This window comes from Pleurodeles waltl, chromosome 4_2 (assembly GCF_031143425.1).
Source record: "Pleurodeles waltl isolate 20211129_DDA chromosome 4_2, aPleWal1.hap1.20221129, whole genome shotgun sequence".
Lineage (NCBI taxonomy): Eukaryota > Metazoa > Chordata > Amphibia > Caudata > Salamandridae > Pleurodeles > Pleurodeles waltl.
In genome coordinates, this window is record NC_090443.1 from 967,860,089 (window position 1) to 967,868,268 (window position 8,180).

Genomic DNA, 8,180 nt, shown 5'->3' on the forward strand with positions numbered 1-8,180 from the left:
TTTGCTTACATATGTAACCTTGCACAGCCTCATTGCATATTAACTGGTATGAAGGAGAGAGAAAAGAAATCAAATTATAGACAAACATAAGATATTGCTAACAGAGCAGAAAAAGAAGAAACATACAGCTTAAATACTGTGCGACAACTACTTGCCGAATAACAATGCAGCTAAGCACGACTAATGTCATTGATAGTATTTACTGCCTCAGACAGAGGTAAGGAGAGGTTAGAGGAAGGAATGCAGCTTATATATGTAAGTATGTGTAGAGCGGGGGACAGAAGTGGGGCAAGGATTTATGTTTTGCGGTGTTCAACGGGATGCTGAGCAGAATTGGCATTGAACGAGCTGGGTTTGACCTGCGTAAAATGTTGTACGCAGTGAAAACAGCCTGGTATGTTGGGCTATTACTTTGAGGATAATAATGAGAATGTCAGCAATGTCAATAAATGAGATTGAGGCAGTTCGAGTATCCTGCTGACCGTATCCACCTGGCTGTAAGAGTTGTGTATGGTGCGCTATTCACGGGGGGTGTAAGTCATCGCGCGCTTCTATTGCCACCACAAAGGTGTTCCAGACTTCGGGGCCCACCTCAATGAGACCGTTGCGTTGCAATAGGTTGAGTGTCTGCGCCTCAGCCTGTGCGCGACTATGTAAGTCACGTAGCCAAACCAAGTGGGATGGAATATGTGGAGCCTTCCAATGTGTTGCGATCAGACGTTTAAATACAGCAAACGCTAAGTCTATGAATCTGTGTGTCTGTTTATCTCCCTTAGTACGGTGACGTATGCCTAATAAGCAGGATTCTGGTGTGGGGGATAATGCGAGGGATGAGATGTCTGCTGTGACCTCTGTGACTCGGTGCCAGGCTGAGTTTATTGAGTGACAACTCCAAACCATGTGGTAAAAGTCGGCTGCCGGGATAGCACATCTTGGGCATGACGGAGTTGTGTTCGGGTAAATTCTTAGAATGCGGGCTGGGGATAAATAAGACTGGTGAATATAATTGAATTGGGTGTAGCGTAGGCGAGGATTTCGGGATATTGATTTGATCGTTGCAAGAGCTGCGGTCCAGGTTTTTTGTGGTAATGGTGTAGGAAGGACCATGTCCCAACGTGCCTTAGCATGCGGCAGGGTGGTACAGACTGCTGCTAATAGTATATTGTATATTTTAGTTATGGTTCCTTTTACGCTACCTATTGTAAGCATAGTAGTGAGCAATGGGGACTCAGGAGGTTCGTCATTGCCGAGGCCCCAAATCTTGTTTAGTAGCCGTTTAATGGCGCTGTATGTCAAAAAGGCCCCCTTGTGCATCACCCCGGCAGACACCAGTTCCGTAAAGGGGTACAACGCGGAATTGGAGTATAGATCACCCACCTTCAGTGTATTTATGTCACGTGTATTATGATGTGTTGAAATAATTTGGGTGCCCGGTAATTGAAACAGCGGTAGCAAGGGTGAGTAAGGGGGGAAGGGGGTCTTGCCATGGACATATCTATGCCAACAAAAGCGAGCTGCCTCCATCAGTATGTGTTTCGAGGGTAGGGAATGAGGGGTAGATAACAATGTGAGCAGCAGCCCCTGTGGGGCCATACATGACTGCAGCATTACGCCCTCGGTGGAAGGGGCATCCCGCAGCCATGCAGTCAGCCATGACAATTGAGCGGCCGCGTAGTATCTTTCGAGGTTAGGCATGCCCAGCCCGCCCATTTCCTGCGGATGTTGTGTTATGGTCAACGCTACTCTGCGTCTATCTTTGCCCCAGAGTAGGTCGGTCAATATTGAATGTAATTTACTAAAGAAGGAGCGTGGCAGGCACACTGGAAGGGCAGAGAAATAATATAGGAACCTCGGGAGGATAAGCATCTTGGCAATTGCTACCCAGCCCATCGAGGATAAGGGGAGTGAGCTCCAGAATGGTATTGAGCTGCGAGTGGATCTCACTACTCTGTCAATGTTGCCCTCTTTTAGATCTATAACAGAGTGGTAAATCTGCACCCGAGGTATTTAATGGTTGTATGTGACCACGGTGGTTTATACTGCGGTAGTGTTGTGTGTGTGTCAGCCGGGGTGGGGACAAGAGGGAAGATACTGGACTTGGACCAGTTGACGTGTAGTCCAGAAGCGAGGGCGTAGGAGTCCAGCAATTTCAGCACCTCTGACATGGAGGTAGAATGATTACTCAGATAAATCAGGGCATCATCTGCATATAGAGATATAATATGATATATGTTAGATTCCGGGATGCCCCACATATGCGCGCAGCTACGTAGTTTGATCGCCAGTGGCTCCATGGCAATAGCAAACAGCAAGGGGGACAATGGGCAGCCTTGTCTGGTGCCTCTGCTTATGGAAAATGCTTCGGAGATAATGCGACCATTTTTTACCCGTGCTGTGGGCCTAGAGTACAGCGTTTTGATGCAGTTTATGAAGCCAGGTCCAAAACCGAACGCCCTGAGTGTGCAAAGAAGATAATTCCAGCTTAGTGTGTCAAACGCTTTTTCAATATCTAAGGAGAGGGCGACCACTTCGGTGTTTGTGTTGTTGTGCATTATATGGAGCAGCCTCCTCATATTTAGGAAGGTGCTCCTACCAGGAATAAAGCCGGACTGGTCTTGATGTATCAGACTCGGTAGGTAGGGGAGGAGCCTATTCGCTAATATTTTCCCTAATAATTTGCAGTCTGTATTTAGGAGGGAGAGCGGTCTGTATAATTTAACATCCAGGGGGTCCCGACCAGCTTTTGGAAGGACCACTATTAAAGCTTCGCGCATAGAGTCTGGCAGTTGTAAATTATGGTACGCCTCATTAAACACTTCTACGAGCGGGGGCAGGAGATGACTCGCATGAGAGTTGAAGTATTCTACCGGGAGTCCATCCGATCCGGGGGTTTTACTGCGCGCCATTTGTGCCAGTGCTGAGCGCAGTTCATCAATGGTAATGGGGCCATCCAGAATAGGGGTGTTATCGAGGATAAGTTGGTTTTGAGAGACAAGTTGTAATATATCAGTTAGGTGTGATTCCGGCGAAGGAGGAGGAGACGTGTAAAGTGTGCGGTAATATATGAAAAAGGCTTCATTGATGCCTGACTGAGTGTTAACGATATCGTCGGGCTTTAGGCGTATCGCGCCGATAGGCGTTGGCTGTGAGGGCTGTCGAGTCAGCCAGGCTAATAGTCTGCCGGATCTATCTCCTTCAGCGTGCTGTCTTGTCATATAATGTCTGTAGTCATGTTTGCCTAGCCTAGTATCTGCTTCGTTATGGGCAGCCCTGAGCGAGTTCAGTGTTGTTAGTATGGACTCGTCTCTGACAGCCACATTCTCTGCATTGCGGATTTTTACCTCTAGTGTTTGTAGCTCTTTAGTAAGTGCTTTTCTCACCCCCACCGTGGCTGCAAGGCAGTGTCCTTGTATCACCACTTTATGGGCATCCCACTCTATAGAGCGGGATGATGACGAGTTTTTATTTAGCAGGAAATAATCAGCTAATTTTTTAGCTATATCTGTTTGAAAGGGGGGGTCTAAAAGAGCTTCCGGCTGTAAACGCCACGTTGGTATGCAAGTGTGCATGTGACCCCAGGCTATTGTTACACATAAAGGATTATGATCTGATATAGTGCGAGCTAAGTATTCAGATCCGCACACTTTCTGAATTACTGCTGCGGATACAAAAACCATATCTATTCTGGTATATAACTTGTGTACAGGGGAGTTGAGTGGGATGGGCCGTCCTCCATACCTCCCTCAGGCCGTTATTTAAAGCCCAACTTGCTAATGCTTGAGAGGCGCGATTGGAAGGAGCTGAGGTAAGCGGGGGGAACGAGCGATCTATTTGAGTGTCTAAGACACTGTTGAAGTCTCCTCCCCAAACGCATTCCGACGTAGGGTCGTTAAGGTTGCCGGTAGAAAGTGTAGATAGGAAATCGCGCTGGTCTGCATTTGGGGAGTACAGTGCAACTAGGGCTAAAGGGGACCCATCCAGTATGCCCTCAACTATCACGTGTTGACCATTTGAGTCACATTGTGTGCGAGATACGGTGAATGGGACCCCGGGGGCGATCCAAATCGCTACCTCACGGGCGAATGATGAAGAAGTTGTGCCATGCAATTGCCCCTTCCATTTCGAGCTTGTGTTTTCTAGCGTAGTTTTAGAGAGATGTGTCTCTTGCAATAGAGCTATATGTATCTGATGTCTCTTGAGGAAGGCATAAACCCTTTGTCGCTTCCGTAGAGTTGCCATACCTCTAATATTCCATGTGAGCACCTTGTATTTTACTATGCTCCTATGAGTTTGAGTGGCCATGATATTTTTGTGGTTTTCGTGTATTCCAGGGAATGGGTGTCTGCTGACCATGACACAAAAACATTGTGATATGCACACGCTAAGATTGGGTAACTTGTATCTGCGATATTTCGAGCTGTAATCCTGTTACTATAATAATTATGACATGTACGTTTGCTGCTGCATTTGAAATTAACTAGCATGTGACAGAACCAACGACTAAATAGAAAGGTGCACTCTAAAACAACACACAATAACAACTGAATTAAAAGATAAAAATCAATTCCAGCAATTGCTGGCACGAGAGAATGGTCCATATGGAGTAGGGGGGTGTCAGGGAGCATTGGTGCAAAGTCTAGGGTTTACCCTGCCCTATTCGCTTGTGATGCAGAGTGTGCCGCCCAGGGGCACAACCGAGTCACGCGGCACAGCAGGGAGATGTCGACGGCGCCCAGAAGAAGATGTAGTAGAATTGTGATGCTATCCTCACTTTGTAAGAACCAGTAGAACCCCACTGCTTAGCAAATATCGTCCGCTGTGCGTGGTGTGAGGGTAGGGCCTCGTGTGGATTCCGCTGAGTCAGAGTTTGCATCTTGTTCCTGCTCAACGTCCGCTTGTGTAGAGGAGGCAGTTGGTGAAGCGTTAACAAATCTGGATGTGGCCCGCAGGAGTCGGGAGCGTTCAGTTTGCGCTTGTTCAGGCGAGGGCTTCGCGCCTTGTTTTTTGCGCTGTCTACGACCCGACGTGGAGGAGGGTCTATTGACTCCCAAAGCAGTTGTGTCTAACGGATCAGCTAGACCCTTGGCATGTAGCCAGGTCCAGGCGTCCTCCGGAGAAGTAAAGAAGAGTGTACGGGTGTCATCTTGTACCCGGAGTCTGGCAGGGAACAACAAAGCATACTTAATGTTGTGTTTTCGGAGACACGCCTTAACATGGTAGAAAGAGTTGCGTTTCTTCTGTACTTCTGCTGTAAAATCTGGATAGGCTGTAATCACACCATCTTCGAAGCTTACCGGACCAGATTTGCGGAATAGCTGTAGGATAAGGTCTCTGTCATGGTAATTGAGGAGTCTTACTATAAGCAGACGTGGTTGTGAGCCAGGAGGGGGAGGCTTGGCGGGAATCCTGTGTGCCCTTTCGACAGAAAAAAACTTCGGGATGTTATCCTTCAGAATAATATCGGTAAGCCATTTCTCTATAGATAATTCAGCACTGAGGCCCTCGGCACGCTCGGGAAATCCCACCATACGGATATTGTTGCGGCGGGATCTGCCTTCTGCATCCTCAGCTCTGCGTTTTAAAGAATCCACCTCTGTTGATAAGTGAGCTAGCTGCGATTGGAGATCTTTCACAGAGCGGGGGAGGGCCACAGTGTCTTTTTCAAGTTCTGATACCCTATCAGCTAGTGCGTGTTGGTCAGTGCGAAGTATGTTAAGATCTTCCGTTACCGAACCTATTTTAGCTTCTAGAGTAGTTTTAGTGTCTAGAATGGCTTGTAGTATCTTTTCAAATTGTGATGTGTGTGATTGTAGGGTCAGTTCTAGCTTCTGAAGTGCCGCTTGCGTGGTGGCGTAGGGTTCTGAGGAGGATGAGGTGGTGTGTTCCATCTTGCCCAGCGGTGCACGTGGGGTTTTTGGTTTGACCATTTGGCAAGTGCGGGAGCTCTTAGACGTTAGCGTGCTGAGAAAACGCGAAGCAGTGTGTACGACCAAGTCAAGTGTCCCGTCAGTTCAACCTGGACGTTGAGGAGGCCCGGGCCAATACAGGACAAGGACCTGTGCAGCAGGGGCTGTGATTGTGGCCCCTTGTGCTGGTGCAGCAATCCACATTAAACCAGTACGTTTAATTGGCCGCGATTAATGATCCAGCGCAGCCTGCGACGTTGGAGCCGGTTGATTTGGTTGATTTGCGACTCCGTGCAGGGGGCAGGAATACCACAGGTCGATGCCACCACTCAACAACGCCCCAGAGTAAGTTTTCGGGGTGGGCGCCCTGATGTGTTGCACTGCTGCGCGACGCTTCCTGCGCACCAATGGGCCTTTTATGGCAGAGTTAGGCGCTATTATTTACAAAGGATGCAGTGGTAAAGATTATTGGCCGTCACTTGTTGGGCCTGTTGATACGTGGTTTACGTGGTCTAACCACTAGCCGGAGCGCGGAGCGCAATGTATCTTTAGGCAAACGGGGGGGGCCAGGTCATAGTCACCCACATCGGCCGCATACCTCGATGATTATGGTACGGAAAGGGCCCACCACGACAGGTCACGACCCGCGAGGGGTCACGTTGCAGTGAAGAGATTTCAGCCGGCGCCGCCCTTACAGGATGTCACTCACGGGCCGGCGTGCCATATCATCGCACAGTTCTGGGTAGGGTTCTCGATGGTGTCCTCCATCCGTACGGCGCGACTCCCGGGCCTCACCGATAGAGGGCGTATCACTTGCGGCACGATCTCCGGGTCGGCCGCGGAGCGGCGTATTGCCACAGATTAGCGGGTGAGCCACGGCACGGAGAGCCCCTTTCACTGGGCAAGAAGCGGGTAAGCCTACCACAGCAAGGCTTATCCCGATAAAAATGGCGCTGTGTCGGAGGTGGCCTGGACGGCACCGCCCCTCCAGCGTGCACGCGACTGGACGGCGCGCCTCACCGCCTCTCACCTGCGGGTAGGATCAATGTTGTTGCGCCACACCCGCGGTCCAGGTACGGGTCCCGGGTGGCACTGTGCCTCGTCCGTCGCGAGCGTATTGTCCGTGCCACGAACTCGGCCTCAATCCAGCCGATTGTCAGCTATTCGTCGGCAGTGCGACTCCGGCTGCGGTCACCGATGCAGCCCCAGGGCAGCCCTCTTAACGGCGGAAGGACCCGCTCCAGGGGGGGCCCGGGCACCTCTAACAGGATGTTTTTCCGGGCCAGAAATAGGAGCTGTAGTTTATGCTGCCGCTCCGGTCGCCATCTTGGCCACGCCCCTCTAGGGTCACTACTGGTTATCTACATTTGCACCGTTTTCTTACCTTTTCTATGCCTATTACTGTTTACCAGTGTATATAATTAGTGTATTACTTACCTCCTACTGGAGGGTTGCCCTTCTATTATTTTCTGCGATGGCCGTTTATTAGCTAATATCTGCTCTGTTCTACGTTTTTTAACCCTGTCCAGCATGGACACCACGCCTCTCAATCCAGTGACGTACAAAGAAATGGTGAGGCATTCTGCGACAGTTAAGCGTTTGGTTTGCTGGCGGCAGATCTTAGGTGTGGCGTGGCCACAGAACAAATATTTGCATATTTTCTCGCTGGGCCAACAACCTTTTTCCTTTGTTTCTATGTGTTAAATTGTCAATACTGTCTTTCGTTAGTACCCTCAGATCTCTGACTTCTTGCCATTCTACTAGAAGTGAATATGGTAAAAAAAACGGAAAAAAAAAAAAGAAAAAAAACAAGTCCTAATAGAAGTGGGTGTTACTTAACTCTACCCTTATGAATTTGAGCCTTTATATTCAAATCACAGTTCTTTGCTATTTGTCTAGAAGGTTTTTCTGAAAGAGAAGCCACCTTTTTATGTATGAACAATAGTATTAAAGCATTTTTAAGGACCTATATTCTAATTTTTATTACTGTTGATCATAATTATTTTATAATAGAAAGTGGGTTATAAATATGTTTTGTTGGTATTGTTATTATTATCTATTGATAGTATGCCAGCAGATGGTTTAGTAAAACACAATGGGGTACAGTGAAGCACATTATTTGTTGAAGACTATACAATTTTGGTTTGGTTTGAAAGCCGAGAGGTTTTAGTCTAGGTTACTTTTATTCTAGATTTGCTGGCAACCAGTATTCTTTATGAGAAGTTGGCTTTCCAGGGATAAATACATGATTACAATGTGCTTAACATGTTCAGC

The 8,180-nt window shown here is 48.2% G+C and overlaps 1 pseudogene; it reads left to right on the forward strand.

The window, feature by feature from the left end:
* Positions 1 to 7,776: 7,776 nt before the first annotated feature.
* LOC138294312 (U7 small nuclear RNA) lies at positions 7,777 to 7,831 on the forward strand (annotated as a pseudogene).
* The last annotated feature ends 349 nt before the right edge of the window (positions 7,832 to 8,180 follow it).